Genomic DNA, 10188 nt, shown 5'->3' with positions numbered 1-10188 from the left:
GACAGCCAGTAGCTCTAGGCAGTTGACATGTCATGGCTGTTTCGCACCTGTTTCCAGGTGTCAAAAGTCAGGCGCCCAGTCCACAACCTGTGAACTCCGGTGCGGTTCGCTGCTAATATGAACCCAATCATACCAAATCGCGGAAGTGAACCCTTATTGATGATGTATAATTTGTGTCTTTGCAGGCTCCCAATCATAATTATTATGGTTTAATGAATTTCACATACCAGCTTGTGTCCAAAAAAAATCACCTTCAAAGAGCAGCTTACAGTCTTTACATATCTTGCAATGCATCCTCAGGCTCATTGCAGACAAACGCTAATATATTTCATATCATTGCTCATTCAGTGCATCTGTGGCAGACAAACATAATTGTTGTTTTGTGCATGTAAAGTTTTGGTGAAAACATACATTTTAATTAATGAAAACATGACTCATTGTAATTTACAACATATGCGTTTGTCACAACACTGAATACATGATGAAAGATGATTATATGACGTGCGACAAACACCGGTGAATGTATCCTGTATCCGTTTACATGTTGCACGGTATGTGTACACTTTCACAGTTATAAATGTGATTTTACTACTTGCTTAAACTCAGTAACTGTCCTGTCTGACACTTTCACTCATTAATTAAAGTTATCATGGCTGACTGTGAAAACTACATTTCTGCAATGGCAAATGATACTGATCCAAGCCGCTGGGTGTTAGTGTAAGCTCAAGATGACACAAAGACAGAAGTTACTGAATGCACTTTTAAGTTGGAAATTTTGCCTATGGTGGGTAAGGGACCATCTGAAAAGTCCACACATTGAGCTAAAACGTGCTAATACTGTGGAGGGTGTGGTAAGGGACCATCTGAAAAGTCCACACATTGTGCTAAAACTTTCTTTCTTTCTACATAAATGTTCAATATGATGTACAAAATTGCACTGATTAAACAATGTATGAATACAATCTCTCAGGGTTCTGCCCTTAGTTTTGGGTTTTCTTTCTACTTTGTGGCAGAGCCCTGTACCTGTTCTTTATCTGTTTTGTGTATAGTGTCTGGATTCAGCCACTCCAGTCGGTTCGGTTTATTCACACTGTGGCTGAGTCCGTGCACTTGTGTTTTGTCTTGTGCTGTGTGAATGCACTTGGGTTTGTTTTTCTCACTCCCTTGTGCATTCTTGTCTATCTTCAGTGATAACCCTACCCTCTCATTTGCCTTGTTATCTGTCTGATTATTCGTTTATTTGTTTCACCTGCCCTCCTTGTTATCTCCTTGTTTGCATCTCTATTTAAGATCCTCTTGTGTTCTGTCCTGGGCCAGATTGTTCCTTGTTACTTGGTCTGTCTAGCGCCGGTTCCTGATTTGGTCGGTCATCTGCGTTTGCTATCAGTTTCTCTGTTTTTATTTATTTATCTCCATTGTGAGAGTTTTGGTTTGTACTTTGTTTATTTAAAGGGGTCATAAATTAGAGTGTCCCCATCACCATACTAGGATGTTAGGACCCACACAGACCACAGGGTGGCACTCCCTGCTGGCCTCACTAACACCTCTTCCAGCAGAAACCATAGTTTTCCCAGGAGGTCTCACATCCAGGTACTGACCAGGCTCAACAAAGCTTTCAGTGGGTAAACAGTCTAGAGCAACAGGGTGATATGGCTTCTGATATGGCTGTTTATGGGAGATCAACATTTGTTGTTAGTTATTAATCAGAATGGGAGCAGATACAGACTCTTTTTATATATTTTGTTTTTATATTGAGGGGCAGAGATGGACACATTTGCTTTTTTAGAAAGCGGAGGTTTAGGGGAGATTAACATTTAAGTTTGCTTTATATTATTGTTTTAAATGGGGGTGGGCAGACACTATCCCATTTCTCTGGATCATCTTTGACATGTTTCTGCACTTAGATTGGTGTCCACCGGTGGCAAATTCAATTGATTGGATGATTTGGAAAGGCACACACCTGTCTATATAAGGTCTCACAGCTGAAAATGCATATCAGAGCAAAAACCAAGCCATGAGGTCAAAGGAACAGCATTCTGAGCTCAGAGACAGAATTGTGTCAAGGCACAGATCTGGGGAAGGCTACAAAAAATCATTGGAGGTTCCCAAGAGCACAGTGGCCTCCATAATTCTTAAATGGAAGAAGTTTGGAACCACCAGGACTCTTCCTAGAGCTGGCTTCCAAACTGAGCAATTGTGGAGAAGGGAACCCAATGTTCACTCTGGTTGCGCACCAGAGATAATGTGTGGAGATGGGAGAAAGTTGCAGAAGGACAACCATCACTGTAACACTCCACCGATCTGGGATTTATGGCAGAGTGGCCAGACAATTGAACTGTTTGCCGTCATTTACAAGCGTCATGTCTGGAGGAAACCTGGCACCGCTCTTCACCAATACATCCCAACGGTGAAGCATGGTGGTGGTAACATCCTGCTGTGGGGGTGTTTTTCAGCAGCAAGGACTGGGGGACTGGTCGGGGTTGAAGAAAAGCTGAACACAGCAAAATACAGAGATATCCTTAATTAAAACTTGGTCCAGAGTCCTCTGGACGACTGTGCCGGAAAGGTTACCAAGAGTGGCTTAGGGACAACTCTATGAATGTCCTTGAGTGGCCCAGTCAGAGCTGAGCTGAGAGACTCAACCCAATTGAACATCTCTGGAATGACTTGAAAATGGCTGTCCATCGACGATCCCCATCCAAAGTGACAGAGCTTGAGAGGATCTGCAGGAAAGAATGGCAGAAAATCCTCAAATCTAGGTGTGCAAAGCTTGTTGCATCATATCCTAAGAGCATACAGAATACCGGTGAGTATTAAGGGGAGTACACAACAAGCCTTAGTGGATACTGGCTTCAATCAGACCACTATACACCAATGTTTGGTTCAAGATGAGGCTTTGGCCACAAGTAAAAGGGTGAAGGTGAGGTGTGTGCATGGGGATATTCACAATTATCCTGTAGTATCACTCATCATAAAAGTTTGGGGGGAAAAGCATAGAGTTGAGGCTGCGGTTAGTTCCAGCCTCACCCATCCACCAATTTTGGGAACTAATTGGCCATAATTTAAGCGAGAAAATAATTAGATTAGTGAGATGTGCGATGCCTTGGCGGGGGAGGCAGAGCCAGGGCAGCTCCACATCAGGATGACATAAGAGAGGGAGGCTTTAGCCCCACCCATCCGTAGAGGAATCCCGAAGACGATTGCTCTCTGGAGCAATCTAGAGACGAAACACTGATGGTCAACAGCTCCAGCCAAATATTGCACCTTTATATCCGTATTTCACTATTAAAAAAGAGTGGTTGTATCGAGTGATGCAGGGCATCAGACAGAGGGAGATACAACCTAGTTGTTGGTACCGAAGAGCGGTGGGGAAATTTTATTCCAGGAGGCTCATTATAATCCGATGGCAGGACGCTTTGGGCAGGAAAAAACACTGAACCACATAATGGCCCATTTCTATTGACTGGGCATTCACGGCGATGTCTGCAAGTGGTGTGCAGCATGCTGGAAATGTCAGTTGGTGAACCCACCGGCCACACCAAATCTGCCATTGCACCCTCTACTGCTAATCTAGATTCCTTTTGAAAGAATTGGCATGGACCACTATAACTGACAACATGCGTGCATCGCTTTAGTTCTGGTGGATTATGCAACGCGATAACCGGAAGCAGTGCTCTGTGCAACATTTCAGCACATAGTGTTGTGGAATAAGATGTGCAGATTTACTGTCTCAAAAGTGGAGGCAACTGAGACTTGTCCTCCGCCACCCGGATTGAGATGAGTAACCGCTCCACCACGAGGACCTACTAAGTAGTGAGAATTGGGCATTCCAAATTTGGAGAAAAGGGGATACAAATAAAAAAATTATAATAATAAAACCCTGAAAAATACGATTCATAAGTTCGTACACAAGGATGAATTAAAATTGGGATAAGTGGCTTGAACCCCTTTTATTTGCAGTGCGAGAGGTCCCACAAGCCTCCACAGGGTTTTCCCCATTCAAGCTATATGGGCATCGGCTGTGCAGTGTGCTCAACGTCATGCGGAAAGCTTGGGAGGAGGGAACTTCAATCAGCAAAACTGAAATTCAGTACATTCTTGATCTTAGAGCAAAACTTCACAATTTGGGTCAACTAACAGAGGAGAATTTGCTCCAAGCTCAAGAACGTCAAAGCCAACTGTATGACAGGCTCACTCAGCTGTGGGAATTTGTACCGGGAGACAAAGTGCTTGTATTATTCCCAATATCAAGCTCTAAATTACTCGGCAAGTGGCAAGGACGCTTTGAGGTCACACGGCGTGGAGGAGATCTCGATTATGAGGTAAGGCAGACAGAGATGCACATCAAACATACCATCTCAACCTCATGAAATTACGGAGAGAGGCAGCCCCTGTGACGTTAGCAACGGTGGTTCCGGAGAGGGAGGAGCTCAGGCTGGAGGTGGAGATAAAAGCCAATCATGCCACCCAAGTCACTTATGGAGACCACCTCTCACCATCTCAAGTCACAGAGGTTGCCAAGTTGCAAAATGAATTTGCAGATGTGTTTTCGCCTCTGCCTGGGCGCACAAACCTCATAGAGCACCACATCGAGACTACAACCAGGGTAGTGATACCCAGTCATCCCTACAGACTTCCCAAGTACAAGAAAAAAGGGGTTTGGGAAGAATTAGATGCAATGCTCGATATGGGAGTAATAGAAGAATCCCACAGTGATTGGTCCAGCCCGGTCATTTTAGTCCCTAAGAGCGACGGATCAGTACGATTCTGTGTGGATTATAGAAAATTCAATGCGGTGTCTAAATTTGACTAATACCCAATGCCTCATATTGATGAGTTGCTCGATCAGTTGGGCAAAGCTTGATTTTACTCGACACTGGACATAACGAAGGGGTATTGGCAGATACTTTAACACCAATGTCCCATGAAAAAATGGCTTTCTCCACACCATTCGGATTACCCCAATTAGTGACACTTCTGTTCGGTTTGTTAGGGGCCCTGGCTACGTTTCAGCGGCACATGGACAGAATCCTCAGACCACGCTGCCTATCTAGTTGACATCATAATGTGCAGCAATGATTGGCAACAGCACGTACAACATCTGAGGGCTGTCCTGAGATCGCTGAAACATGCGAACCCAAAGATGTGCACCATTGGATGGGTGGAGGTACGGTATCTGGTCTTCCACTTGGGTCATAGACAGGTGTGTCTCAAATTGATAAGACTGCAGCGATTGTGGTTTGCTCTAGACCCAAGACCAAAAAGGAGGTAAGACAGTTCCTGGGGCTGGCTGGATATTATAGATTGTTTGTGCCTAATTATTCGGCTGCCACCAGCCCACTGACTAATCTCGCTAAAAAGGGAGGCCTAGACCCAGTCCAGTGGACAGAGCAGCCTCAGCAGGTGCTTATGCAGGTGAAAGCAGCACTTTGTGGTGGACCGCTTTAACATTCACCTGATTTCTCTCTCCCTTTCATTTTACAGATGGATGCTTCAGACAGGGGGTTGGGGGCAGTGCTTTCACAGGTGGTGGAGGGGGAGGAACAGCCAGTGCTGTTCTTAAGTCGCAAGCTCTCTCTGTGGTAGTGAATCTCTCTGTGTGATAAATCTAATTGATCTTGTTTTAAGGATTTTGTTATATTTTTACAAGAAAACAATGAAAAAAATTTTTATCAAGAAAATTATTTTTGCCCTAATATCAAAGGTATTACTAGAAAAAAAGGAATTATGATCCAACGTGAATTTTCTTGATAAAAAAATCTAATCTTGCGTGGTAACATGCATGTAAAATGGCTAGAAATAGCATTTTAGTTTAGTGTAAAGTTGACAATTTACACAAGATTTATTTCTATTTCTTCTGCTCCAAACTTACTTACAATGTTCTTCTCTGTCTGCTTGTATGAATGTAACACATCATAAGAAAGTGTTTCACCGCTGCTCAAACCCTCTTTGGATCGCTTCATTTATATGTACAAATGTTTTTCATTTGAAAGGACTAAACATTAAATGAAACAAATTACAATAAAATGCAAAGTAATATCTTCAGTAATCAAAATACTTTTGAATGTAACTATTCTCAATACCAATGATTTAAATTGTAACTGTACTGGAAAATAGTTACTTATATTTTGTATTTTAAATATGTAATCCTGTTACATGTATTCCATTACTACCCAACCCTGCTGCGTGCTATGATGACTAACACCTGTTTCTGATTGCAGTAAGCACTGGGGAGAGCAATAAAAGGAGAGACCATGCCAGAGATGGGAAGAGGGAGACGCAGCAGAGTTTAGTTGTGCTTATGACCTGATGAAAACTGATAATAAAAGACCTGAGTTTGAGTTCAATATACCTGATTAATGCTTCCTCCTTTCCACAACACCAGAACATATTACAGTGATATTTCAGTTGCTAAATTATCAAAAATCTGGCTTTTGCTTTGTCATTATGAGGTATGGATTGTAGATTAATGTGGAAAAAAATATTTTAGCATAAGGCTGCAACATAACAAAATATTTAAAAAATTAAGGAGTCTGAATAATTTCTGAATACAGTGTGTGTGTGTGTGTGTGTGTGTGTATATATATATATATATATACTCTTTATCATATCACACATTTAAAAAAATCATGAGGGTTAATGTTTTAGAAAAAAATAAACCCTTTCAGAAAATTTTAATGTCTGCGTTCCTCCCCCTGAAAAAAAAAAACAATTCTATGTGCGCCTTAAACTTCTTCACTGACTCTACAAATGACTCATGCATCATATTTAAAGTTTTCTAAATTCATACGAAAGTTTTGTATGGGTCACAGACCTACAGACCTAAATTGCACATGTTGTCAGCCATTGACTGTCTTATGAGATACAAAGTTTTATTCCTGAAGGAGGCACTTGGTGCTCTGAAAACCGAATCCTTCATGGATCTGCATTTAAATCTCTGAACATTTGATATACACTTTGAGACATTTTACACTGTATATTAATTTTTTTATAAAAACTGATAATTGCAAGGATTCATATCTGTGAATGGAAACCCACATCTGCGTTACCTATAATGTCCTCATCCAGTAATGATAAACAACTTTGATTGGCCCATTCTGGCCAGTGCTGAGAAAATTAACAGGTAACACGAGACAACATCGTCTAGGATTGAGGGGGATTGCAGGACACTAGCTGTGTGATACCAACTTGTACAATGGAGAGGGAACTTCAGTTTTTTGTCTGATTATGACAGACTCACAGGAACACAACAGCAAAGTATCTTATACTAAATTATTTTCAGCGTTGATAAAAAACAACACATGGACAGATTCATGATGGGGGGGACAAATCACCCCTTCACAGCATTGGGCTTTTTATATGAAATATCACCAGTAAGACACAGCAGAGACCATCAAAGTGTAGGACTGTTCAAAATGGACAAAAATATAATATTAGACATTTTTGAAATATATTGTGATTGCGAGTTTAATTGCAATTTTGGCAAATATTGTAACTTATTCACAGATTCTACATTTAAAAATTAATTTCAGTGTTCAAAAACACGGTGAGCTCTGCAAACGTTGTTAGTTTTTAATGCTTTTTGTGTCATAAACCGGTGAGATTCGATACACGGTTCCATAACTGTCCTATGAAGACAATATGTCAAAGAATTCTGGAGACATTAAAAGACACCTACATGCTCAAGCTGATATCCCTGACAGGGCCGCAGACCGGGGACTCAGTTTGGACGGTGCAGTGGGAGAGATTCAGTGTCAACTGTCGAGCATGCCGGCAATGCTGGCGAGGGTTGTGGAGGGACTTGGAGGATCTTGCTGTTATATGTCGATCGACCACTGCCATGGAGATTAAATTCTCTGAGTTGGTTACAAGAGTGGGGGACGTCAAGAAACTCATCGATTATCTGGAGTCATCAGAGAGGGAATTACCTGCTAATCCGCTAGCAACCAAGGTGGGCTTGGAACATGTTTGGGAGAAGTTGGAAGACCTTGAGAATTGTAACCGGTGAAACAACATCCGTATTATTGAAATTCCTGAGAATGAAGAAGGCAGAGATATGGTGAAATTTCTAGATGAGCTCCTCCCGAGTCTACTCGACATAACAGGCCAGAAGCTGGAAATCGGGCAAGCTCACAGGGTTCTGGCTTAGCGATCCGATGAGGGAGACAGAACTGATAGATTCTGGCCAAATTTCTGAGATCAAGATTTTGTGTTACGCAAGACAAGGAGTAAAGGAATGCTTTCTTGGAAGAACCACAGCATTTTCTTGTACCCAGACTTTGCGAATTTCACAAGAGAGCAACGTGATCGATTCAAGGAATGCAAGAAACTGTTACATCAACGGAAGGTCGCTTTTGCACTGATGTTCCCAGCCAAATTGAGAATATAATTCTGCAATAAATTGAATGGCATCTATGCTTATATTATTTTATTTGTTTTCCCTGTCTCAACCTCGGGACACCTATACTGAGGTCACCAGAACTGGCGGGATCCAGCACCATTCCTGCTTCGTGTTGGACTCCAAGGCAACGTGTCGCTGAATGATGATGACTAAATGCAGCCGGTGCCAGCCAAACATCACTTCAGACTTCAGAGGATGAACTGATGCCAACTCCTACCATAAGATATGGGATACTTCATTTGCCATTGCCTGAACCTTGGATTTAGGATGGACCACACCTCACCGAAATTACCGGCCAGGTTGAACTGCTTTTCACATCCCTGACCTCTGCCTGCATCACCTCCATTTATTGATGGACTACGATCTTGAAATGGAATGCATAGACTTTCAATTGCCAACAAAAGCCTTCATCAGCCAATTGACAAGGACAATTACATCTATGTGAACTTCTGCAGTTAATCCAGGCTGGACTTCAAAGACATTGGTCATTAATCTTACAGTTCAAACAAATCGATGTTTAAACACTGACCCTTAACACTTAGTTTACTAATTTTAAACCATGACTTTAAATGTACACAAGTAATATTTACATTATATTCATGATGTTAGCCAGAGGGGAACTGGCCCCCACAGTGAGTCTGGTTTATCCCTAGGTTATTTTTCTCCATTAATCAACATCTTATGGAGTTTTGTGTTCCTTGCCACAGTCGCCTTCAGCTTGTTCACTGGGGTTATTAACACAATTATTATTTAATTATTTTTAAACACTATTAACAATCGTATTTTATCTAATTACACAATGATGATTCATTGACATTACACTTTTATCGTCTGTTAATGCCTGTGTAACGTGATTAATGGAAAGGAGGAGGCGAGAACCGGCTTTTCAATATAAATAATATTTTAATGAGAAACTTAAAAGACAAGGAGGGAAACAGAAATTATTAAAATGGGGGGGTACTTCCTGTAACAGTGTAGTACCCCCAAAAACACTGTAAAATTTAAAAAAGGGAAAAGGCCAACGCAGAGCGACAGTGAGAGAGAGAGAGAGAGAGGAGAGAGAGATGAAAAAAAAAAACTCTTACTCGCCAGTTCTCCGATACGCCGCAGCTTGTTCCTCGGCCACTCCTCCACCCTCTATCGGACGACAGCCACGCCTCTCCGGGCGGATCCGAGGCAGTCCTCCAGCCCCTGGCGGACGGAACACCCCGCCGCGTTCTCGGGGGACAGAAGGGGTCTCCCCCGCCCCTGGCAGCAGTTCTCTCGCTCCAGGCGGTCACCAGTGAGCCCCTCCCCGCTCGCGGTCGGCGGTCTTAAACCCCGCCGCGTTTCAGAGGCCGGTAGGCGACTCCTGCGCCCCTGGCAGAATTGGGCTCCAGGCGGTCGGCTAGGAGCCCCTTCTCCCCACGCGGTCGGTGGCCATCGTCCTCGTTCAGGCGGCTGGGCTCCTCATCCCCCGGCAGATGGCCGCGGCTGCTCCGTTGGGGTGGACGGTAGTGGCGAGAACTCTGCTACGGCGTATCCCTCCTCCTTCCCGTGCTTCGGCACCAGTGTAACGGGATCAATGGAAAGGAGGAGGTGAGAACTGGCTTGTCAATATAAATAATAGTTTAATAGTAAACTTAAAAGACAACATAAACACACACATGACGGACATGTCCGTAAATGATCTCTCTCTCTCCCACACGGTCCCCTGCAGTCAGCCTTTAACTCTCACGGAGGCATAATTAGCCTAATATGGGACCGTATTCCCGTAGGATCACGACCCGGCCCCGCCCTCCACCCTG

This window comes from Xyrauchen texanus, chromosome 27 (assembly GCF_025860055.1).
Source record: "Xyrauchen texanus isolate HMW12.3.18 chromosome 27, RBS_HiC_50CHRs, whole genome shotgun sequence".
Classification (NCBI taxonomy): domain Eukaryota; kingdom Metazoa; phylum Chordata; class Actinopteri; order Cypriniformes; family Catostomidae; genus Xyrauchen; species Xyrauchen texanus.
Note: the sequence above shows the minus strand (reverse complement) of the source record.